At 34.7% G+C, this 26,749-nt stretch overlaps 1 long non-coding RNA gene across 13 annotated transcripts in view; it reads left to right on the top strand.

Moving 5' to 3' along the window:
* The window catches only part of LOC135422148 (uncharacterized), a 32,387-nt gene extending 6,187 nt beyond the window's left edge, over positions 1-26,200 (top strand). For 6 of the 13 annotated variants that reach the window (XR_010434342.1, XR_010434339.1, XR_010434338.1 and 3 more), the window contains 6 exons: positions 752-857; positions 3,958-4,096; positions 9,553-9,659; positions 13,304-13,449; positions 19,144-19,318; positions 20,426-26,200. This is a non-coding gene — a long non-coding RNA (uncharacterized LOC135422148). Of the gene's footprint in view, positions 1-751; positions 858-3,953; positions 4,097-9,552; positions 9,660-13,303; positions 13,450-13,712; positions 13,791-19,143; positions 19,319-20,425 lie in introns of all 13 variants that reach the window. The other 7 variants (XR_010434336.1, XR_010434335.1, XR_010434334.1 and 4 more) reach the window with 7 other exon arrangements.
* The last annotated feature ends 549 nt before the right edge of the window (positions 26,201-26,749 follow it).

The following is a 26,749-nucleotide window of genomic DNA, read 5'->3' as shown; positions in this document are numbered from 1 at the left end:
TTGGACTCTGTGATCTTGGAGGTCTTTTCTAACCTGGTTGATTCTGTGATTGTCTAGTTAGCTCTAAAATACCTTTATAATCAGCTCTCCTTTATTCAGTGTAACAGATAACTTCAGTGAAGCAGTCCCAAGTAGCATGTGGAGCAGAGTACCTTGTGTGCCCAAAGGTACCCAAGCAACTTCAGGCTTATTACTAAACTTAGTGCTGTGCTGGCAAACCAGTCTGGGCTCAGCAGAACTGTTCATGGTATTCCTATATTGCAGGAGGGCTAATTAATCCAAAAGCACCAGCACTCTGTGCTCACACTGTGCTGTACTTAATAAATTCTTGCTGCACCCAAGCAAGGTCTGGTCAGAAGTGAACAAATCCATAAAAGAGCAGCTGAAAATATTGCCTCTGTAGATGGGACCATTTTGTACTTTATTAAAGTCCGAAACATTCTTTCCTTTTGCCTCAGCGCATCAGGAACAAATTGACCAGCATGACATAACTTCCATCTTTTCTGTCAGGCTGTTGTCAAATACAAGATGGTGGAACAAATGAATTGTTTGCTTATTCCAAATGGCATTTCCTGTGTTTCTGTTAGATGATTTACCAAATGCACTCATCATCCACTTAGGTAACATTACACGGAATGTCCACATTGGAATACCTGAATTAATACTTTATGGCACAGAAAATAAAAAATACAGTGTTTGTCTAGATTGCCAGACAAAGATCTTAACTCCTCAAGCTAAATTTCTTTTCCAGCATCCCTCATGCCAAAACCCTTGTAACTAGAAGTTTGGAATGAATTTCCAATAGAAGAACATTGAAAAAAACCCAACAAATAAACAAAAAACCTGCTTACAGGCAAGTAACGTTCTGTGACATCCTAAAGTCATTACAGATTTTTTTGGTTTCACTTTTGTTTCTTTAAGTAGAAGCTTCTGTCCAGAAGTATACAAAAACTAAAACAAGCCTCCTTTAAACAAATGAGGTGTGTCCTTATTTTCAGTTTTCTTTCTGGACCTTCAAAAATAGATTCCCTGTAAACTAGATACAGGTCTTGAAGATGTGCGACCAATTTTGTAAAGTCTTGAACTTGTCTCTTTCATCAAAGCCACCTTTTCTTTCTTTATATGCCAAGTTTTTTCTGTTCACCGCTGGGTATGTTTTCTGTTCGTGTATATTACATCACCCCCATGTGCCCTCTCTGCCTTTTGCTCCAGCTTACCAATGTTTATCAAAACTAAGGGAAATCAAAGGTACAACTCTTGAGATGCCAAGAGCAAAATTTGTATTCTTTTAAGGACAGATGAAAACCATTCCCTCTGTATCCAATTATATTCTTCAGCTAACCGTTCCTTGTCTGAAGCACACTGGTAATATTTACCAAGTATAAAACTTGAGTATGGTAATGAGAACTATTAAGTCTCTTTTTCCAAAGTACCTGCTTAAATATTTCAACCTCTGTATTTTAGCCACTTTAGAAATGAGACATATATTTAAACCCTAAATTAGTATAAATTATGTATCATTGGAATGTTGTATATTATTAGCATTTTTTGAACAGTTGAATGTTTTGTGAAATTGTATCTTTTATAGTTTGCCCCACCACATCCCAAATCCGTAACTTTACTTAACAGCATGCAGAGGTTCCTATATAAGGTCATGCGTTAAAAATTACATTTAAGCAGCATATGGAGTAAATATGTGTCCTCCCTTTACTAACCTTAAATGATAAGCCTTAGGAAACTGTTATTTGTCAGTGCTATAAAGCAGATTGCTGCACAGTGGTTTCAATTATCTTCAAAGAGTTCTTCACAGGCAGTAATAGTTATATCAAAACCTGAAATTTATTATTCAGGTTCTATGCTGAAGTCTTCACAGTGATTATGTTCCTTTCAGCAGAATGCTTTTTATGCTGACTTTTCACATTCTTTTTCATCTTTTTTTATTATTTTCCCCGGAATGACCACCAAGTTAACACAGCTTGTTAATGGTAAAAAAAAGTCTGAACAGGTTGGTGGCGACCTCAAGTGGCCGGGTCAGGCCTGGAGCTGGAAGAAAGAATTGAGCATTTGCAGGAAGAGTTCATGGGCTTGAGAGACAAAACGAGAGCCTCTGCAGCAAACTGCTTTCAGCTGACCAGCAGCTCCAGATTCAAGGCCATAGGCCTTGTCCACACAGCTGTGTTCAATCTTTTGTTAACATTGGTCTCAGAAAAGTGAGTGAGGCCACTGGCAGGCTGGAGCACGCAGGGGAAGGTGTAATTCACATTTATTAAAAACAGGGGTTTATATCACTACCCCTAATAATTGCTGTACTGTAGCACGTCCATACTCTTTTTCTGTTCATCAGTGGGCAATAATAGTACCTGTAGACAGAAAGCTTTTTCTTTCCTTTTTTTTCTTGTATTTATTTATAACAGTCATGATAACTTGTTTGCCTTTGAAGTCCTTATTATGAGAATCCACAGTAGTAGGGGTTAAACAAAAGTGCAGATTTATCAAGCAAGTTTTCTAATAGTTAAAATCATGGGACTTCCTTAGTATAACTTCTCTACATGTTAAAGGGTTATAAAAGTAGTATATGAAAAAGTTTAGTGTTGTCATGTAATAACAAAGTTCCACATCTGTAGTTTGTTTGCACATGTTTTTCCTTTTTTAATTTCAAGGTTTGTTCTGGTCTCTTGATACATGTGTGCACAACACTGCAGATCTGAAAAATCTGTCGCACGTGTGGACTTTGAAAAGCAAATCCTACACTGCAGCCATCTATAATGAGGCTTTTTACTGTTTGGACTTACTGCTTAAGGCAATCTCTCTCTCAGTCCTTTACTTATGGTAGCTACATTTGGAAACCTCACTTTAAAGTCTTCCTGTTTTCATAGGAACATTTCTAGAAGTACTTGTAGTCAGTTAACTTATATGCTGGACTGATAATGTGTTAGAAAAAACCAAACAACAAACGACTTACGGCCCTGATTCAAACCTGAGTCAGCAGAATTGTCTCCTTAACTTCCACAAGTTATGGATCAGGCTGGTGGCCAGTTATGCTGTGGTTTTTTCCTCCATCTCACCCTCACATTGGCCTTTATTTTCGTTGCATTGAGTATTTAGGCATATGAAAATAAAAACAATTCTCATGTTTTCAGACAGACAATAAAAAGTGATCGTCTCTACCCATTTGCTTCTTTAATTTATATGTAGTACAAGTTTTGACATTTTTAATGCGCCTACATTTTTACACTTCATATCATTAATTAGGCAGTTTTATTCCCAAAATCAGTGTTTGTTTTTTTGTTTTAACAATGCAAAAATAGGGTAGAACTATAATAAATTGATTCAAGCCCAGTAGTAGCAAAGAGAAGAGGGCAACTTGATTCAAGGAATAAAGATCAAATGCGAGGATTTTTCTTGGCATAAGAACAGATCCAGATTCAAGATGTCCTGTGCAGACCCCAAGCTAAGTATACAAATATATGAATTAATGTGCAATTGTGTATTTTGTGCTTGAAGTTCTGTGAACACAAGATTTACTTGAATCATAGGAAATCATTGTACAGAAATACACTTATAAATTGGCATGTTCTGGATAAATCCCACTGTTAAAGGCATGTCATCTGATTTTTAGTGTGTCAAGTTACCTGTCAGAATAAAAGCTTAAAAATTACTTTCACTGCTCCATCCATTGAAAATCTCATAATCTTTGATAGCTAGTAATGGTGTTTTGCTTTTCAGAAAACACTTAGTACTAATGCATTAGAAGGAGGATACTTCTAACATAGTGTAGGGTCTGTGTTGTGTTTTCATAGTGAAATAAACTCTTAAACCTCTGCTACAATGCATGTCATTAAGAAAAACAAATTTTGCTGAACACCTACAATTTTTGCTCTCTTGAGTATTCATTTAATTTCTTACTTTTATTAAATACTTGAGTTTGGAATGTCAGATGCCTGTACTTGCAGGGAGACTGCGATTGAGTCCCAAAGGAAACACATTGAGGAACTAGAACGTGCCAAAGATACTTGTGAGTCAACTAGAGAAAGAAAGAAAAGGAAATTGAGGAGTCCATCCTACGGCTGAAAGAGCAGAGAACAGCAAGCCAAAGGTATTGTGAAAAATAGAAATCTCCATGGTGGAGGCATGAGAAGAGCTATGTCATAGTGTTTATATGTAGCTGTGGAAATTAATTCTTCTGTCAAGGAATATGGGCTTTATTCATTTCTTCTGTTTGGTGAAACTAACTCATAAAATGTTCTACCAAACAACCATGTATACACGTATCCATTCTAAGCAGGGAGATTGGTATGATAAGAAGTTATGATTTTTTCATAAATAAACAAAGAAGCTCATAATTACCATTTTAGAGAATTCATTTCCAGCTCCTACTGATTCAGTTGAAGTTCAAGTCATCAAGTCATCAAATTTTAATCATCTATTCGTTCTTCAGTATGATTCTTACGAAAATTTAGATATACATTCATAGTAAGCAGTTTAATGTTCACTAATACTCATTAATAATTTGAAGTCTACAAATAGTAGAAAAATATTGGGCCTGTAAGGGCAGATTAGCAAATTTTTGAAGGAATAGCTATGCAGTGAAGCAAAGTCAGACAAACATGCATGCAGAATGTGTTCACAATAAAGCCTCTACTAGTTTAACCTCTTTTCTTTCTCCTCTTCCTTCACTTTTGCAAAAATGCATGCAAAACTACTTTGCATGTATTTTCCCCCTTTTGAGTGTTTCAGTTTCAGACTATTACCTTTAGTTGCATTAAGGGTCTGATACTTCGTGATCCACCTTCCTTACGAAAGTTCTACTTGGATGAGAAGTCTGTGGTCAGTTCTTTAACTGCCTTTCGAGGGAGGGACCCCCTTATTATGTGTGAGCATTCTTTTGTGCATCAGTGGTGCTACATAAATAATACATCATAATGTTTGCTATTAAATTATTCACAAAGTCATAAGTCTCCCCTATTCAGAATTTCCTTTATTTAGTTTAAATAGGTTAAAGAAGTTGTTATCATAAATAATTTCTCAGTCTGCGCCTACAATGGATTCAGAAAATATTTAAAAGATTTTTTCATTATTTGAAAATAATCTGTTTCAAATAACTTCCATGCTTCATTTCCTATAGATAAACACTGTTCTTTAAGTATAGCAGGCAGAAACTGAAGATAACATCTAAATTCAACTACCATATTTCTGTAAGATTTTTTAAGAAGTTTTAAAGATACACTTCAAATTCATCTAAAAATTCCTTTAAAAGTAGTGCAGATCCTTATTTATATTTATGAAAGTACGTGTATACAATCCATGATATTTGACCTCTGTTACTATCTGTGAGTTCATGTTTGAAGTTCTGGAATTATTTCCTTTACAGTCCATTTTTTGTTTGAGACCTGATAAAAGATACATTAGTATTTAAGAGTTACTGTGTTTGACTGAAGAAACTAGGAAATAAATTGAAAAATGTCCACTAGTACATATGTAGAATAGTGTGTGTATTTTTCCACTAGAATACTTTATGGAAGACTGTTAATCCCCATGTTTTCCAAGGTATGTATTTTTTTATGCTGAGTGAACCAGAACCAGAACTTTAAGGGTCTTCTCCAGGTTTAACTGTAACCATAGGTACATACATATTCTATTTAGGAGACTTTCATTAGCTTACTTTCTTGAAAGTCTTTACCTGCTGTCTAGAACAGTCTGCACTAATTGTTTTATTGCAAAAATAGATTTATAGGTTCTATGTAATTTTTAATCTTCCTTGCATCAGCAGAGAAATACTGGAATACTGGAGGAAAAACTGGAAATTTGGGTGACCAATAAGGTCATCTTAGTTCATCATTATATCTTTTGACTTTGAATTTTGGTACAATTGGCAGCTTTTTCTTGTGTTTTGTAAGAATACAGTTGGCTGTCATCTAGTTATGTAACTACCCAATGTTTGTTGACATTCTTTAGGAACTATGTGGTGCCGAAAGGGCATAATAACTGTGCTCCCACAAGTCTTTTTGCTGTAGCACCATTTGATATCAGCCTGCTGTTAACAAAATTAGGTTACTTTCAACCTTGAGGAAAACATTCTTTATTGTGCTACATGGTTGAGAGGGTTCTTGTGATTGAAATACCCATAGTTTCCAAGTAGCAAAGCAGCCACAGTAAATCCTTGATCCATCCGCAATAAGGAAGGGAGATACTTGTTATCTTGAGTCCTCTACCCATAAGAAATCCAGTAATATTTCAAAACTGCCTTTGCAGCTTCAGTGTAGTTTCTGTCTAACACCACATGAGCTACATAACAGAGCTGAGTTCATATGCACAGTACTCCTTGAAATGATCATTGGAACATGGCTGCAATGTTTTTTTCCATCTTTAATTAGAGATCATTTGGGGATTCTTTCAGGAATATCTAATTCTGCCTTAAGGGAGAAACTTGGCCTGTGGATTATTAGACTTAACACATTAAGTACAAAAGTTATTTGTATCCATCTTGACTGTTTATAATTTAAAGATGTCCAAAACCATAACCGTTTGGTTTGATGTCTGTTAGACACAGTGCTCAAGGTAAAACATTAATTCTAAATAAAATCATTTAGTAAAGCAGGTAGCTTCAAATAACTTAATAGCTGATGGTACTCTCCAAAAACATTTTTAAAACCATCCCAGAATGCATTTGTGAAACAGGTATTTGGTATTTGCACGTTTGCCTTCCTATAAGAAAGGAGACAAAGGAAAGGGCATAACATATAATCCTATTCGTTCTTAAGCATTGTAAAATAAGATGAGTACTGCACATTAATGTTTTAGTCTTTACTTCTCTGCTTGGCAGTCTGTGTATCTTGTCCATTGGTGCATCTGTGGTTGCAAATGATTAGCTGAGAAGCTTTTTTTTTATTTTGCCAGACAGAGGGCAAGTGATCCTGAGAAGTTAGGAGGTGATATGTGTTTAACTTGCTTGTTTTTCTTGTTCTGAATGCAGATAGGGAAAGTTTGTGAGCCACTAATCCAGTTGATACAACAGTCGTGACTCTTAAGAGTAGTCTCAGTATTGTATCCATGTCCTGCTCATATGGAAGCAAAGACAAGATGCAAGAGATGTGGTTTAATTAGACCTCAGTTTTATTAGCTTAGCCATCTGGGATTTACTGGCATAAATTTGTACAGTGCAGGTCAAGATCCTTTCTTTAATCATTTCCTTCTGCTATAGGTTGCTGTCAGTGCCCCATTCCCACACAGCTGGTCCCCAGCCTTGTTACTGGGACCCCACTCTCTATGCTTCTAATCCAAATGATAAGAGGTCTGGAAAAAAGATTGTCTCTTTGGTGTACTTCAGACATTAACCCCAAACATCATTCTTAGCTTTTTTAAGAGTCACTTTCTCCTAACTTCATTCTCCATTTCAGACTTTTAAATCCAGCTTGAAGATGAGGTTTAAAGTGGAAGGATAGAGTCATGTTCCTTATTTTTGCAGTTGTGGTAGAAGGCATGCTAGAGCTAGATCAGTAGGCCCATTAATTCATGTTACTGTCTCCAAAGGGATATTGGTTCATTTTCTTTTTCTGACTTGTGCTTCAGCTCTACCTCCACATCTTCAGGTTCTATGGCAGAATTTTTTTTACTTTTTGGGCAATAAAGAAAATATTGATTGAGCTATCTCAGTACAGCCTTAGTCTTACACGTTAGTTTGAGGGAAATATTATTTGTTTAAGTGAAAAGTATCATTGAATTTATATTAAATCTAAATATAACCCCTATTTTTAAGTTATATCAGAAGACCTGGGCAGATGTTCTGGGAGCAGAATGTAACACCTCCCCGGGAAGCAGAAGGCTGTGTAGATCATCAATTTCTATTCTGTTCTACTGTTTTGTGGCTTAATTCATAGAAAAATTAACCTCCCCAACAGAATCTTCTCCAATTAACTTTGCCTTGCCCACAAAATCTGAAGAGATCTCATACTTCAACAGCAGGCTCCTTGTCATGTACCTAGCTGCAGTGGACATTTCTTAGGCATATTTTATTTAAATAAATAAAGTACTGCAGAAGTACTGTAGAGAAATAATATAATTAGAGCTGAGATTGTGATTGATGTAATACACTAATAAGTAATTAATTGCACATGCTTTCTGTAGCTAGAAACTTCATGAGATACTCTTACAATTGAAATGATCCAAATAAAAAGTAATTTTTTGCTTCTGAATTTGAATAATTTACGCCATAATATCAGTATTGCAAACCTGTTTAAATCAAATGCTGTTTCATTCACTGCTGAAAAAATAGTTAATGTTGACTGTCAGGAGCCATGGAGTTTACATCTGTACATCATAAATTTCACTATCATCTGCTCCTTCTTCTACTTAAAAAGAAAAAAAAAAAGCTTAAAAAAGAAGGGGGGAAAAAAGAAAAAAAAAAGCCTTTGAAGGCATGAGAGCCTTTTGTTTGATGTGTGGAACAAGATTAATAAAAACGTGCCACTACATTAGCTTTTAAATAGCTAGCATGAGACAGTTGCTGCTGTCTATGCTCACCACAACTTTAATTTATGTAGATAACATGTTTTAGACACATGATAGTTTTAACATTGAGTTAGGCCTGTTTTTTGGTGAAGATCTCAAATTCGTAAGTTTGTTTATCTTCTAAGTAAGGACAATTAACTGGGCAATGCCAAAACACAATAGCATTTGATATTTTAAAGAACAAAAGGAAAGTATTTCATGTACTCAGCTGGTTTACAGATGTGTAAGCTTTGTAGTCCATTGTCTTGCTCCAGCGTGGCATTGTGACAATTCGTCCAATATGACTAAAAGAGATAAATGTTGGAAGAGAAATTACCTTTTCAAATGTTAAAGATTTATTCTGATTTTATAATAATTTATATTACTACAGATCAGAATCGGTTTCTCTTCACATATTTGAAGAAACTGTGAAAATAATGGAGTTTAGTTGCACTGTTTGAAGTAAGGGAAAGCATCTAAATAAATATTTCTTTAAATTTTGAATGATTTTAAGCATCCTTTCTTTTAAACACTACATTCTCAGATCTTAGAATTTTAATCTTAGCATTGTAACAATATTTACGTAAATACTAAGTTATTTTCATGTAGTTAAGACAAACCTGCAGCTTGTTTGAGTACCAGCCTTAAGGTGTTACAGTATGAATTGCTGAGTCACTTTTTCTTAAAAATATTTGGTAGGTTTAAGCTCCTGAAGGAAACTCCATAAAATGGTATGCTACTGCACCAAATACTTCAGAGGGTGGAAAAGTGAATGGAAAACAATCTGTTTAGGTATAGGGTTGTTTTCTTTTCCTGTCATGTACAGTTTTATACAATAGTCAAAGATGTTGATGTATTGATTGAAGTTGCTGTGTCATCATTTTCATTTACATAAATTCTGTAATGTGCATTATAAAATAAATTAATTTGGGTCTTACGCACTAAATCTTCTCTCCAAATGTGCTGTAGAAAGCTGATTTGCAAAATATACAAAAGTAATATAATTCATTTTGTATTTTTAAGCTCATGATGCATTTCTTTTTAATTTTGAAGGCTAATTTTCAGGACAATGTGGAACTGATCAAGGTCCATTAACAGCTGGTTGAGAAAAGCAGTGCTCTTTCAGCAATGGGAGGAAAATTTCTCCAGCTTCAAGAGATAATTGCAACTTGGTCAGTACATTCCCATGCTCTCATCACGTAAGCCTGCTTAAATGGAAAAAAAATATACCCAGTCCTTGATTTCTAGTCAATACTGAGGACATGAAAATGTACCACATACTACATTTCTCTCAAGCTACTCCAAATAGAGTAAGGACTTTGCGTCTTAAAATTTATTTTTTTTTTCAGAAGGGTATAGGAGGTCTTTAATGATTTTATCTGCAAAGTCATCTGAAGCAGATTGTGAGGAATGAACTGAGTTATCTGGCTATTGAAAGACACTCATGATTTAAAGAGGGGACTTTGCCTTAAATATGCTACCCCCCTCACTTTATCAGAGCAGGTTTGGCTCTTTCAGTCTCACATTAGGATATAACTTGTGTTCATATGTTCATGGAAATTATTTTAGAGGGCTACTGTAAGTAATAACTTTCCTTATAAAAAGAGCATTTTTATGAAAATATCACCAGAACATGCAATTGCATGGTAGATTCTGTATAGGTTTTAGTTATTCAGCTCTTGTCTCCTTTTTCCTGTATGTCTTTGGAGAACTGCATGTCCATACAGAGGTGATTTGGTAATAGCTTGGAAATGGGAGAGTTCCTGTAAGTAGGAGTCCTAACTGCAATAGAACTTTATAAAGTATCCTAGCCTTATGAGGTGGAAGCACTTAATATCCTTGTGACCTCTTACTGCTGCCTGCTACTTATTATTTTAGCATGCTAAATAACACTGGTGACATTAGATCTTTGTTCTGTTCCTTTTTTCCCTGTGTTGTTCTGTTTCTACATTTTGCTTTGTTTTGCCTCCCTCCCCTTCTCTGGTGTAATACCTATATCCTCCCTGCCAAAGCAGCTCTCCTGTTAATAGCTCAAATCTAATTTTTCTTAGGGTGAGCTATGTAGAGTGTAAATTCCAGGGGAGACAGGTTTCACATGGCTTTTTCTGTTCTTAAATAGAAAGCGATAAGTGAACTGTTCCATTTTAAATCATGTGCCACTTTTTGGTAATTTACAACAAACGTCAAGTGCTTGTGCGTCTTTCCTGGCAGCAGCTGAATGGAAACACATGCACAGGATTTAAAGTGGTATTTGAAGACATTGTTTCTAATATTCACAGTGAAAGGTGCATTTTGAATAACGATGAGTGAGTGTTCTGTCTCTTTTTTGTTGTAAGAGAATACTTGCAATGGTTTTCTGATTTCCAATCATTTCAATGTTTGAAACATGTCTACTAAATGTGAATAACTGTAAAATCCAAAATTTCTAGTTCAGATGGCATGTAACATACTTATCAACACAGCAGCTTTTAGTTCTTTTTGTGTTTATCTTGATTTTTTTTTGTCTATTGAGTTCATTATCATTTACTTTCCATTTCTACCAATTGAAGCCCATATAATTTGTCCATGTTCATCTTTGAACTTGAGTCGGCCCAGAATGTGAAACCACAGAATGATAGGAGCCTATAATCCTGCTGCATCTAATGATACTGAAGTTCAGCTTCTTACCAAACATTTACCTGACGGTTTTGTTGCTGTAGAATTTTAATGTAGCCAGTTGAATGAAGGAATTGTGCAATCTGCTTAGAGGAACCAGGGACCCTGAAACTGCTAGGAGTATGCAGTTTATGCCATTGGTATATTTATTTGCTTTAATTACAGACTGAGTTTTCAGGATTTCATGATTTATAATATGGAATATGTTAATCTGTGGAACTGCAAGGTAAAATACTATAGAGGGTCAATTCTTTTGAACTATTGGTACAGTAGTTTCACAACTGCAATGGAGAGCAGTTGATATTCATTCGTGCAGTATTTCTAGAAGGTGTATATCCATTTTCTTTAAAAGAGTTATTTCTAACTGACAACAATATCAAGACGTGTTTCCCAAAGAAAGAAATTTCCAGACTAGAAACATTAACCTAAAATTATCCTCCTGATTGTTGTCATGACCTGAGTTTTGGGATACTCCAGGGGCAGCAGGATAGAGAACAGTTTGGGTATAATGGGAAAATGTGCTGACAGATATAGAAGATGATCCAGGTAAAAAATGAATTTTGGAAGAATATAAAAATAATGAGGGTGAAGTCGTGGTCCCCTCAAAGTTAATGAGGAAAACTAATTCAAAATGGTCAGGAGAGTAGCAGAGAGACTGAAGAAATAGAATGAAGTGGAAGCAAGGAGATTTTTCAGGAGGATGTTTTTAGTGTTTTTAATGAGATTGTTCAGTAGAAAATACAATTGCTGGATTTTTTTCAGCTCTTTTGGTAATGAAGGAAAGAGATGAGGATGAAATGGTCTATGAAAGGCAACTTTGCCAAGGTGTTTAATTTGTTTGGTTTTCTCCCTATATTGGGGTTGGAGTGACACAAGTTATTGAAATGAAAAAGAACTTTAGAAAAAAAATTGAAACAGAGATGGATGAACAGATGAGTTCACTTGGACAGTTGGAAGGGTTATAGACTAAGGATTCTGATTTTGTTAAGAAAGGAAAAAATGTGGACAGATATGAAAATACTTGTAAAAATGCTTTTGAATGTTGTAATTTTTTGAAGTTACTGCAACGGAGTTCACAGATATAGGACAGAGCAAGAAGAGCACTGCAAAAAGATTGTTAAAAATTGTGGAGCAATATACATCATTAACTCTCTGAAACAAGATTACTAATATTTTTTATTCTCCACAATATTTTCCTTTCTCAGAAATAAGATATGAAAGGTTGAAGATCAGTTTGGTGGTTGGTTTTTCATGTGGTTTTTGTTTGTTTCTTGTATATTCAGACTGCAAGTGAACCCAAACAATCTACAGGTTCACATTCAGCTTCTCCATTTAACTACTTTGTAGGGATATTATATGGGGAAAATGAAGCTAAATGTCTTTTGTCTACAATCATTAAACATTATCTATACTCATGTATTTGGTACAAATTTTCATAGAATCATTTTGTTAAACAGAAGATTGGCTTGTGGACTGTTTTGTTTCAAGTCATGCTTTGAATGTGGCTTACGTTGAAATTCTTAATGAATAAGGCCTTATTAAAGCTTTGTGGAATGTAGGCACTATAACATTAACTAATATTCTAGAAATAGAGATTCTATCAGCATCCTCAATTTAATATAAAATTGGTTAAATATGCCTTAATATAATCCACTGAAGTAAATGAAAATGTAAAAGAAATCAGAAGGCCCTTGTTAAAATACTGCTAGTAGGGAATTGAGTGTATTAGGATTATGAAACAATGATATATCTACAATTAAGGGTTAACAGAGCTGTGGCAATCTCTGTGATTAGCATAACTGTGGTCAACATTCATTTTTGCTTGCTACTGCAGTGTTTTTTGGTCAGCATGTCTAACCACTGTAACCACAGCAAAATCTTTTAATTGCTGAACAGATGTATTTCTTGGTTGTTTTCATCATGACTGAACTGAGGGTTTAATGTTCATGAGAGCACCAAGACTGCCACCTTCTCTTGGCCATGTGGAAAGAAAGTTGCTTTCAGTTACTTGGATCAAGAGTGTCTCCTGCTGACCACATTCAGAATATATATTAAATACTGTCATGAGAAACCACTGTTGGAATATACAGTGTTGTAACATTCTGCTAGATGTGATTTATTTTAATTTTTTTAATATTTCTTCCTTCCTTCCTTTTTATAGAGCCTAAACAATTTGAAGACCTTCCATGATGTTTTATTAGCAAAGGTGATGAACTGAATGTACATCTTAAAGAGGAGCAGTCCAAATGCCTCCATCTTCAGAATGGATTGCAATCAGTAACTATTTCAAAGAGAAGGAACGAAGAGGTGAGGTTGTGATCAAGAGCACAAAATCATTCAATGTTGTAACAATAAATTGGAAAGAGAAATGGATCATTTCATTACAACCACCTTTTAATGGCCAGCATTTTTGGTTAACTATTTGAACAGTGCAACTTCACCACGGCTTACCCGTTGCTAGCAGTGGACAGACCAGTGTCTGCAGTTACTAGATAATTTTTTTTTTCCTTTTTTTTTTTTTAATGGAGGAAAAGAAGCATAAACCCATTCTTTGCTAATGTTATTTTTAGGAAATTTATTTGACGTTGATGGGAATTTTGCCAAAGCCAAGCCTGCAGAACTGGATCTGAAAAGTTTTCAAAGAACAAGTATGAATTTGTCAGTTGACTCTTATTATTTAGTCAGTATCCAAGAAAACAATTCGTTTGGATAAAAGGTTTGGAGGAATTGTTTTCATATGACCTTGTAATGCAAATCTAGCAATGCTTAAACTCCCTCCAAAGGAAATGGTGCCAGATGTGGTTGACCATTATAGTTACACAGATGGCTCCAACTCCAGTGAAATACAGTAAATATGAAAGAAATTCCACATGAATTCAAGTAAAAGTAATCTTAAAATTCAAAGGAAGAAAGCAACACAAGAGGACTCAATTCAAACTGACATAAACATTAACATTATATAGACTCAGATAAAACCTGTCATCTAAAATGTTCTTCATTTAAACATCTGCATTCTGAACTACCATCATGGTAACTTAATGATTTTTCTGCCATGGTCTTCTGAAAAACTGAAATATATAGCTACATCTTCATGTGAAGTAATTGTACCTAAAGCTGATGAATGCACATATAACTAGATAATGTGGTCGCTGAGACTTGAAAACATTTTCAGAAGTGAGAAAACTGATGGTCTTTCTTTTTTTGATGAGATTTATGCTTCCCTTATGGGAGCCAATCAAACTTTAGGCAATTGGAGAACACACTGCCTCTCCTCTGTTCCTGTGCAGTACTATGGAATGATAGTGGGTTCAGTGCATCCTATTCCCTGCATATTATCTTCAGAATATAAGGAGAGTGAAGCATATATTACTGCAGGATTTAGAAGCATTGCTTAAGTGCATGTGTGCTGTAAAAACACTTAGTCACACTGTAAGATGCTCTATGCTTATACCTGTGTAAATGGGTTAGATGTAGTATGAGAAAAAGACAATACAAAGAAACAGAACTGGTTTTATGAAGAACACAAATCAGGAATATAAACCCTTGCCTTATACTTTAGAGTTTACAATTCATGCTGTAGTATTTTTTCTCTTTAATCTTTCATTCTTCAAATATATTGGATATAGATGCACTTACAGGTACTCAGAACTCTTCCAGTCAGAATGTAGAGTCTGTCCCTTGCAGGCTGTCCCTTCTGCAATATTTTTTTTCTCCTCTCTCTTTGTGTGGTTGAGGCTTGTTACATAGGAGAGATGGGTTGATAAATAGATAGATGTCAGAAAATTTTTAATACATTTATACATGTAAAATATAATGTTTGTTAACTGATGAGCTTCCCCAAAGTGAAGAGTTGAGGAACTGACTCCTGTTTTTTTAAAGAAACATACAATTTCTGATTTTTCACAGAATACAAAAGTGAATAAACTGTTCTGTGCTTGATTAAGATGGACATTTTTCCAATAAATAAAAATGCAAGTATAGAGCAATAATAATTTGAAGACTATAGCACTCACTGTTTAATTTATATGAAAACTCATTGCATTGCTTTGTCTTTTTGCCTACTGGAAATTACACTGTAAATTATATAATGTATTTAATTTTGTTTCAATCTGAGTTACACATTTTGTTGTGGTTTCAGCAGTTCTCATTCTTTGTCCATGCAATCCTTATTGCACATAGATTGGTAGTTTACAAGTAAATAATGTGTTACAGGCAAAATAGTTATTCTAATTTCTTTGCCTATCTCTGTTTTTTATTTCTTAAAGTAGGAGAAAGATTACTCTTGATGTGCTTCTTAATCAGTATCAGAATTGTTGTTTTACAGTATGAGAAAACTGTTGTCACTTTGTGGTCACCATTTCTTTGAATGGGCAACTGACTTTAGGCTCTGCATGTTTCACAGATTTAAAAGAAATCAGGTGGATGATCCCAATTCTCTACATTAAGAGGTTTTGTATGTGGAAAGAATGGTTTTGTTAGTTGTCAGTCGCTGAGGTTTGGAGTTGTGGATTACTCTGGGATATGCATCTGAATTCCTTTTCTAGTCCCACAAATGTTGCATGCTGCCAACTTTTTGACTTTGGAGCTCTAAATTAAGGCCAGTTCCTTCGCTCATCCCACAAACTCTTTCATGTTTTTCAACCGCAGCCTGAGAAAGGCGCCTTGGTTTCAACAGCAGCAGACCAGCATGTGTTTACTTAATTCCTAAGACATGATGACAGTGGTCTCTGTGCCACTAAAAGCTTTTTTCTTTATTATTTTCTGTGGAAGCTGATTTCTGAAAGTTTTTCACATGCCATATGTTTTATTGGAGTGTCTTCTGTATGACCCATGAACAGCAGTGGAAATCAAAGGAACGGCAGCTGACACTGCAAATTGCTAAACTAGAGATGGCTATCAAATCTGATTTAGCAGACAATGAAATCCTTGACAAGATCAAAGTAGAAACAGGTATATTTCTGTAAAAAAACCCTATTTTCTCAAGATGTAGAGGTCAAGATGAGGAGTTCAGGAATATTGCCCAGAAAATTGGGACGTAGTTTCTTTTGCTGGTGATCTCAATGCTGCCTTTTAAATGTACATTTGTACAATACACTGAAGTAACTGTTAAGTACAAAAATTGACCTGGTACAGATTATATGCTGAATGAGGCTCATATAATTTCATCTGTATTTATTATTCATCTGTTGGGTTAATATTTACTCTTTATTCAGTATTTTTTCTCTACATTGGAAGTTCTTATGGAAAAGAGGCCCATCTGACAGTCTCTCTCAAATTAAAAACCACTATTCTGTGTACTGCACAAAGTTACTTGAAGCCCATTCTTGCCCTTGACCATGTTTAATTAATTTTAATTAACTATTAATTCAGAAATTTTTAATATTTTCAGAATACACCAATTTTTATTTACAGCTATGTGCACTTACAATAACATATTTTTCTTCTAATCTACTGAACAGATTATTTCATGTGTGTTTTTCTCATGCTGTAGGACAACTTCTCAGTGAATAATTGACCTTGCAATCTTTTCTTTTTTTATCTCAACACTGCGCCAGTATAAAGTTTACAAAAGAAGAGCACAGACAGGAAGTAAACTAAATATTTTTAGAGTTGATTCTTCTAGTGTGTGTCTTTAAAAAGTGTATTTCTGTGAACAGCCTAGTGGAATGAAGTGGGCAAACTTGTTGTGAATAATCTTTATGATGATTATGGCTTGAGTTCATCATGTACTTACCATTAAGATTCTGAGTAGCTCTACTGACTTCTAATACCAGATTGAATATTTAAACATTTTATTTGACCACAGCAAGTGTTTGCAAAACTGGCCTTAAGTGATACTAAATAAATGAGTATAGATAAATAAAAATGCCTTAAGATACATTAATATGAAGCTATGACATACTGACAGTTGTTACTGACAGCTTTACTATGCAATGCTGAATTTAAAGTGGTATTAAGAGTATGAACATTTCATAGGCCATACTATTATTAGGGATAATAAGCAAAATAGGTCTCAGTGGTCTTCAAAGTGTGTACTTTTTATGTACAGGGAAAAACAGTGATGATTAGGGGAAGCAAGCTAAGCAGCAGCCAGCATGCAGCACCAACCCCGATCCAAGTGTGCTCTGATCACTTTTTCCCCTATTATAATGGGGAAAAAATAGAGACTTTGAGTGGATCCTCATGAAAAATAATGTAGCTTTGTGGGAAAACTGAATGGCAGGACCCTCCTGTCACTTTGGTTCCCTAAAGGCTGTTGCAGAAATATTCGTGGAATCACAGAACGGTTTGGGTTGGAAGGGACAACAGTGGGATCATCTGGTCCAACCTCCCTGCTCAGACAGGGTCATCCTGGAGCACATGGCACAGGATTGTGTCCAGACGGTTCTGGAATATTTTCAGAGAGGGAGACTCCACAGCTTCTCTGGGCAGCCTGTTCAGTGCGTGGTCACCCACACAGTACAGAATCATAGAATATCCAGAGCTGGAAGGGACTCAGCTCCTGACCCTCTGCAGGGCACCCCAAGAGTCACACCATGAGTCTGAGAGCGTTATCCAATCGCTTCTGGAGCTTTTATTGTTTGGATGAAGTTTATTTTGCCCTCCCTCTATAAATTACCATTATGTAGCAAGAGGAAATGATGAAGAAACTTTGGAATATAGCTAGACATGTATTGTGAACAAGTGGTTTGGCTTCTTAAAGAAACACTGCCACAGGTTTTGGCAAAAGCAGGGTTTAATGTGAATTTGTGAAAATACAACTTTACAGAGTTTGATGGCAAGGCTCACTCTATTACTGCACAAGTTAAAACAGACAAAGGAAGATCAAATTAGAAGCAATTTGGAATGATTTACACTGAAGCCAGGAATGCAAAGGGGATTAAGGGTGCCAAGATATGGATGCAAAGATAAGGGTGCAAAAAAGTTTAGCACCACTTAAACACTGAGTATTTTAACATTTACAAAGCGATTCCATAGGGCTCACTACAATTATAAACAGTGACTTAACCATAGATTTGACATAGTAACATTCATACCTCAATCAATTTGTGTGAACACAGGTAAAGTAATGTGTGCACCTATTTCTCTGTGTACAGATACCTATCAATGTTAAAGGTATCTACCAGGGGTTCAGTGAATTAATCACTTAAATCCCTTTGTGTTTCCTGACAACCAAGAGTTACACCTTAATGAATGTGAGGGGGTGAGTATCAGCCCAGGCCTCATTGTCACTGATGGTCCTGCAAGTATCTCAGATTTGAGCCTTTGTGAGCCTTGAGAGGTGTCCCAGGCAGGGAGAGGTGACCAAACAGGGCTCCTGAAGTCCAGGAGAGCTCAACAGGCCTCACTTTTATGGGGTTTAAGATGACTGAATTCAGTCATCAGTAAGTTTCCATCCTGGACATAACCCTGTAATGTGTATCCATTGACGAGCTATGATTATGTAAATGAACTCAAAGATAAAGAAGATAATAAGATTACTTTAGAGTAAGTTATGCACTGAAGTTATTTTACCTTAGGTAGCATGTTTGTTCTGTTGTAGCAAGGCTGATTCTTTTTTATATGATATTAGTTTGCTTTTGAAACAGAAAATACTGTATAATTTAAGTTATAAAATTGCTAACTGAATAATGTGCTGGTGGGGTGGGTTTGTTTGGGTTTTGTTTTGTTTTGTTTTTTTAACTGAGTCTTGTAGAACTGAAAGAGCTGAAATATAAATGAATCTGGAAATAAGAGGCTGTATATATGTTGACAGGTACCAAATGATTATAATAGTTATGTTTTCACAAATACACATCATTAGAGAATTTCTTTTTACTGTATCAATTATTTGTTACTGCAGTTGACAACTTCTCATTGTTTCTTGTGCTGCATAAGCAATACCATTGTTTCAAGGCTGTGTATAATGAATGTGGGCCATTACTCTTCAAATTCTGAACTTTAATATCTTTTACTATTGAAGGGATGTTATAAAGACTGTAAGTTTATCTTTTTATGTAGCATGTGCTACAGGAGGTTAAACAAGAAAGGCTAGCAGATAAGGTGAAGGAGATGGCTGAAGAAATTCAACAGGAGAAAGAAGAGCTCTAACATCTGTCAGAGGAGCAGTTAGCTGACCAAACACCAATTACTTCTGGAGACGAGACAAAAATAACTGAAGAATTGGAACCAGAAGGTAGAATTCATTTTTATGAATAAGTAACTGTATTTTCTTAATAATTCTATGTCTCTTTCCATTTTCTTAAGCATTTCTTACTAGCAGTAGGAGCTGCCTCATTATGAGAAGCTTCATGACAGAAATTATATTCTGGTGTACTTCATAGCTGAAGCTGCGTGGTGGATATGGTGGTGTTATTTTCTTCCCAAATGGAAACTGTATTGTAATTGAATGCAAAAATCTGGTATCTGACCTAGATTCATAAAATATTAAAGGAAACCTGGCTTCTATTTTAAATGTCTTTATATTCTCCCTTAGAACTATGCTGTTTTAAAGACTATTTTAATGAATGTGCTCCTTTTGTCTGCAGATAGCAGCCAATGCTGATATCAGAAATCCTTTCAGACAGTGAGAGGGGTAGTATGTCTTATCATATTTGTGACATAATGTTGTTAGAGGCAGATTTATTTAAAGATTATAAGAGCTGGGTCATCCTGTTCCACCTCTGAGCTTAGACTGTTTATCATTGAAATAAACCAAGTCCACAATACCAAGTAAATGCACAACCAGAATGCTAAAATTTTATGTTCATTTGCTTGCAGCTTCTGCATAAGAATTCATTAGAAAAATTGGGAAAACATGATGCTGAATCCCTGTTGTGCTAAGTAATTTGCTTCAGAGAAAAAACCTTGAATGCTCTAGAAAATAATCCAGTGCATACAGAACTACTTTTTTATTAAAAAAAAGGATACATTCTTCTCTACATGTGCATGGTGTTAAACATAATCAGAGGAAATCCACAAATTCAGGCCATGTTCTTATGTAAAACTAACAGTTGTTCGTACCTCATCCCATCACAGGACTTACATCATTCCAATCCTTAACTTTCATCTGGGAAACACTTTTTTATTTTTTTTTTAAACAGAAAAAAATACAGTTTAGATGACTCAAAAGGTCATTGATTTGCAGTGTTAATCTTCTGCAGGAAGATAAGATTTACCTGGCACTTATTCTTCATTTATTAGAAAAGCAAATATATTGTTATCAGATTCCTCAGCAGGTCTCAGATGGACTACAGTATGGGGGAGGTTGATTACATTGATTCTTTTAATGTTTCTTTTTCAGATCAAGATGGTAGACAAGCTGAGGATGCTGTTGAATCAATAAAAACTGACAGCAATGATGGTATTATTTCAAGTCCAGATCCACGAATATTAAACAGCTGAATCAGTGATCACGGCAATTATTTGGCAAGACAGAAAAAGATTTTAAGCTGAAATATCCTCTAATAATAGGTTTGCTATATCTAACATCACTTTTCAATAAAGTTGTACATGTACAGTATCCAGTCACTTCAGTTGTACTTCTTTTTCTGTCATTATTTGTGAACAAGTACACCAATGATGTCCCCTTACTCTTAAAACCAGTAATTAATTAGCATGAAGTCATATATACAAAATAACACAGCATAATACAAATTTGGAAAATTTACTTTGAACAGTATTTCTAAAAAAAAAGAAAGTATTTCCTACTTTTAGATCTAACATTGACTGAACTATCTTAAAAAATACGAAACTAGTACTTAAAATTGATGTTAGTACCTCTAACAGTTAATACTTTTCTCATCTGTCTTAGCCTTCTTTTAAAGGACTAGAGGTGTACTGTGAGATCCTGTCAGTCTTCACGGTTTTTAGTGCTCTGCAGTGTGATATCCTAGAGGTAGTTTGACTTTTTTAAATTTTTTTTTCAAGGCGTGAGACATCTTACAAAGCAACTAACAACAAGAAGCAACTCTTTGCATGGGAAATATTGCTCCTTCTTTTTTAAACTGTAGAAGGGATTCAGTAATGCTATCGCCTGTATATTCTTCAGAAAGATACAAAAGGTACTTTTGAAGAAAGAATTGCGTTGTATAAAAAATTTTCACCTGTAATTTTGAGAACTAATCGTTTACAATGACTGCTGCTCATCACTAGTAAGTCAAACACTTGTTCTATACTTTTGTAGTCATCCTGTATTTTATTTTATCACAGTTATTTAAGAACACTTCTGAGAGATTTTTGTGTGTAGATTCATTTTAGGTTCATCAGTTTCTACCTCTCTCCATTGATCTCTTCCTCTGGTAACAAAGTGCATGTTCACAAAGGGTAGATAAAACAATAAAAGCTATAAACTATTAAGACAACATGTTTGATACAAATTGGATTTTAAAAATATGCCTTGGTTTATTTGAATTCTTGGGTTAATTCTAGAATACAGCATGTCAAAATTGTTATTGAATTTGTATTTTTTTAAGATTAAAAATCACTGCCTTTTATCTTTTGAGATAAATATCCTGCTGGTAATCAAACACTGTAAATAAGACTTGTGATTTTTAGAGATTGTTATGCTAATTATCCTATAAATCTGAGTTGTATGCCAAACTGTTTAAGCCATTTAAGATCATACTGGGGGTTTTTTGCATGTTGCAAATTAGACAGTTCATGGTTATTTCTTAGATATGTTGATCATAAAGGGTATCTAACAGATTTTCCAGTACTTAGCTGTACCACTTGCTTCTTTCTCTTTTCTTCTTGTCTATGATGTATGATTAATCATAGATTACTTCATTTTGTTTCATTTCATTTACAACATTTATGAGCTTCACTTTGTCGGTATGAAATGCTTGTCCCCTTCTTTCCTTTCCAAAGTGGCATAATTAGTGTTAGCATCTTTTTTAACAGGCTACATAAAGTTTAGTGGCTGGATTAAATCAAGTCATTAACATAATGTGCTATACAATTTGCCCCTATCTCTTTTCGTTTCCAGTACATCAAAGTGCCACAGAGTGCCAGTGTAATTGGGCCTTGCTAGCTTGTCAGGTTCAGTCAGGCTGATGGCTGCTGCTTTTACTAAAAAGCTTCCAGGCATGATAATTAATAGAGAAAAGAAGTCTGAGAAATGTAAAAGTTTGGACAGTTCTCTATGAATATTTCATACATTTGAATAATCAGAAGTTAACATTATCAATTTGATGTATAATACATTGATTAAAAGCCTTGTTTCAGATCCTCAAAATAGACATCAAAACTGGGAATTTGCATTTTCTTTGGCATGGTCTTTATATTATAAAAAAAAAAAAAAAAATTAAAAAAAAAAGTCTTTTCTCTTCCATCCCCTCCTCCCTTTCACCCCCATGTCTACACTGTATCCTTACAGGAGATTATACAGCATTCAGTTATCACAATAAAATTTACTGCTGTCAGCTTCCAAGTTGTCTTAAAATGTGCCATGAGGTAATTACTGGCAAGACCAATTTATTCAGTGCTGGTTCTGTTATTTTCTATAGGTCTCTCTTTTTTGGTGCAGCTACTGTGAGTGCATTCTGTTGCTCTAATAGCAGTTTTTTGATAACTGTCATTTACCTCTAACTGTAAGTTAAGATCTCAAGTTCTAATTAGTTTTGACATGAAAATCCCTCTTAAACACCATTAAAAGAACAATACCAATTGCCCATGATTCTCTTGGTGAATGAAACCTGTTTCTGCAAATGTGAGAAGATGTAAAGTATAAAACCTATGTATAGCAAAGCAATAGATACTTTTTATTATGCTTTTTTTGTATGACTGCTTGACTAGTGCATTTCCTCCTATGTGATATCTCTGTTCATTGGAAAAAAGAAAATTATTTGGACATTGTATTGCAGTTTTAAATTTTGGCTGACTTGATCTCTCTTTACACTAATTTTCTGCAGGACTTGAGTGCCTTTAGTGTGCTTCAGGGAGATTTTTGAGTGTTCAATATTTTCCTCAAACTGGCTTGTTTTGTGAATATCCAATCAGAATTTAGAGAACTAAAATTTTAGAGTTTTAGTATTACCTTGTGTTACTGAGTTGGCTTGATTCTGCTGTGCCAGAAATACTAATCCTTTGTATCCTCCTAGTCCTATCTAAAACCAGTTGCTTTGTGCTTTTCTTCTGTAAGAAACTGGGGAAGTAAAAGTGCTCCATCAGCATATTTAATAAAACAAGAAATAAAATTCATGAAACAGAACCATCTTATCAGAATAAGATACAAGTAACTTATTAAAACTTCATAGTCAGTACTTTCAAGGAGTACTAGTGGGTCTAAGATTAAAAAGGAGCTTTTGCCATTCTCCATCATTGAGGTGATTGATTGTGTTTTTGTCACTATAGTCCAGGAACTAAAGTAAAAGAGAGAAAGTTTAAAGAATCCAGGCAATACCTAAGTTGTCTTTTGCCAGTGATAAAGTTTGAAATGACAGAAGTTTGAGTAGGCACTGTGCAGAAATGATGGATTTACAACTTCCATCTACCCCTTGTCGAATATACTTTGAAGCTGTAATTGGAAGCATGTACTGAAAGTCATTCTTCATGATGGAAGAAATGGAATAAAAGGGTGAAGTAATATCAAAAAACCCAAACAACCACTTTTAAAATGATTGAAAACTACAGAATCTTAAGTCATTATTTTTTAGGTAACAAATAATACTAATTAGTTAGAATATGAAATTAAGAAGAAAGTCAAATTTAAGGCTGAATGCATAAGCCCACGGGAAAAGCATCAGCAAGAGTCATTTTTAACCCCACTGGTAATTTTTTGTGGTTATGAATACGAATGATCCTCAGTTGCTTACTGGAGATACTGTTTGTCAGAGCCTGTGGACCTGGTGGTAGGTTATGGTGACTTTACAAATAGAAAGGAGTATTTTTCTGACTGGAAGTTTAAAAATCAAAGGATAGCATTTGAAACTAAATTTTAATTTTGATTAGTTTTGTTGTCTATATCACCAAGCATAATTTTTTCACACTGAGTATTATGAGAATCAAATTCTATTTATTTTTTAATGTCTGTATGGTCCCCACATAATACTGTAATGGCGAGGGGGGGATACATTATCAAATATTAAATGATAAAACTGTAAATAAAAAGAACAGTTATATTAAAAATGTGCAATTTGATATATTTCTTCCACTACAGCTGCACTCAAAAAATGAGGAATTTTGACTCTTCACTGGATAAAATGGCAGCAACCAGAGTTGTATTCATTGTCACAAATAGATTTTTTTAGTTCAATGTGTTCTCAGTTCTAGACAGAGCTGAGGGGATTGCATCAAAGCTAATTATGGTGCTGACCTTGGGCCATTGTGTTCTCCTGGCACGTGGCAGAACATTGGTGCAGGGGAACGTGACATGTGCCTTTCCCTCCTTGACAGTAGATTCACCTCCAGAAGAGCTGTTCAACAAGGAGACATCTCTTTTCCCCAGGTCTTAGGGAGAGTCCAAAGTGGATGCACTATAGGAAGTCCCATCCACTTGGAGAAGGAACAGGGAGCATTTCCACATCCCTCTTTCTGTTCTCACATCCACACCATTGTGGGGAAAAGGTAAAAGTAGAAGATGTTGTTCCTAACATGAAAAGTCACTGCATACAGAACTAGAATAATTTTTTGTAATATGTATTTTTATGTGTATATGATTCCATGTTGCCTGTTAATCATAATTACTTAATGAATAATGTGTGTGTCTCTGAACACTTGAGTTACATTGACATTCCTGTGATAGCATTCATTTGTGGTTCTGTTCTGACATTGCTAATAAGATGATCACAAGAATTTAGCACTTGATAGAGTAAGAGAATGGCTTATCATTCAATAAATATATTTGTCAATCAAGTAATATTGATAGTGATTGAAGTATTGATAGTAAGTGGATGAATAATTGTGATTATTGGAGAATAGCTTGTAGTTTTATCTTATGTGCTCTCCACATGAAATAGAAGAACACAAGTGCAAATAAATATATAAAATGTTAAGGAGTAAAGTGTACATATTTTTGACCATTTTTCAATATAGGATTCAAGTTGTCTTACAGTTTAGAAGTTCCCTTTATTTTAAGTTTTTCAAGGGCCATATATTAGTTAAAACTGTGGATGTAAAAAATAGGAACATTGTTCCTATAAGCACGGTATTTTCAGCTCTGCTGTTCTGTGCAGAAGCACTTATTTCTGTGGGATGCTATTGTGTACCATTTGAGTCAGCTGGAATCTTACTTTTCACATCAAAGTCGTAGCCTTTTAGTGTGACCAAAAAGGAAATGAAAATATGGAATATACAGCTTCTTGAAGGTGGCAGTCAAGACTGACTGTGGAATTAATAAAAGGGTTTCTTAATCTCAGACAGATGAGAAAAGTTGAGATGTAAATTTTGTACGAAATGTCCAATGCCTTTAGTGCTTACCCAGATCCTGAAGCTTGTTGGAGTTCAGTTATTCTTCCAAATCTCTGGGTAGCACTAATTACAGAGTTGGTATTAAAAGACAGAGAAAGAATTCTGACATAGACTAAGTATCTTGCCCATGTTTTGTTTCCCTCACCTGAAATGAAAGCACTGAACCAGTTTCTCAGATTCTTTGAAAGCATTTAATAGTCTTTATTTTAATATGTGCCCATTCTCTCTCTTTGAGGAAATTTTGTATTATATCTTGTTTTAAATTCTAAATGTAAAGAATAATTTTATTCCCATTAAAATAGAATGATTTGGGGGCAGTAATTGACAAATTCTCCATTGTTCACTTGAATAGTGCCTAATAAATGAGACCAAGGCTTAAAAAAAAAAACTTAGGAAAAGATTTAAATAACATATTTCACTCTGCATCACAGAAAAATAAATAGTTGTTTAAAAATTAATTCCTATCATATGTTGGATGCTATATGTATTTTCAGCCTGGCTATATAATATGAGTGGGTTTTTATTAGTGGTGAAATATGACATGCTAGCTGTGCTGTTCTTCAGCAGTTCTATATTTTTTATTTGTAAATACCTTTTTTAATCAGCCTGTGTTCTCCTTTGTATATGCTGTATTCATGTTTAACATTAATAAAACTCAAAATAGTCTTGACTGTTAAGCTCCAAATTAATTTTTTTTCTTGCAATTTTCTAATACTATGACTCAGTTATTTGCTTCATGATAAGTTAGAAAGCAGAATACCTGGATTTACCCCATTAGCCTTGAAAAAGTGTAATATTCTTTGCCTACTGTGTGCAATTACAAGTGTTAAATATGTCAAACAAATCTTAAAATATGTAAAAGGAATACTTTATAATACAGGATATTGTATTTGGACTTGATTCATAAGCTACTGTCTGTGTACAAACTAGTCTGACATAGCTGCTAAATACTTTGGGGCGAACAAAACCACTCAGCATATCCCTTTAAATACAGATGCTAATACATCTGTTCAGTGCAAGAAGAAAAGAGTTGTTTCTGAAGTAAAATTAGACAATAGAGCCAATTTCATTTTTTATGCATGTGAATGTAGAGTGCTTGAGGTTATTAGTTGAAACTGAGTAACCTTTCCAGGCTTTCATCTCTTTCTTTTCAAATTTGAATATGAAAAGCATATTCAAGTCAGAGACCATCACTTTAATGACATTTGGCAGTCATTTG

This window comes from Pseudopipra pipra, chromosome 14 (assembly GCF_036250125.1).
Source record: "Pseudopipra pipra isolate bDixPip1 chromosome 14, bDixPip1.hap1, whole genome shotgun sequence".
Lineage (NCBI taxonomy): Eukaryota > Metazoa > Chordata > Aves > Passeriformes > Pipridae > Pseudopipra > Pseudopipra pipra.
The sequence above is the reverse complement of the archived record's forward strand: the minus strand, read 5'-3'. Positions and strand labels throughout refer to the sequence as shown.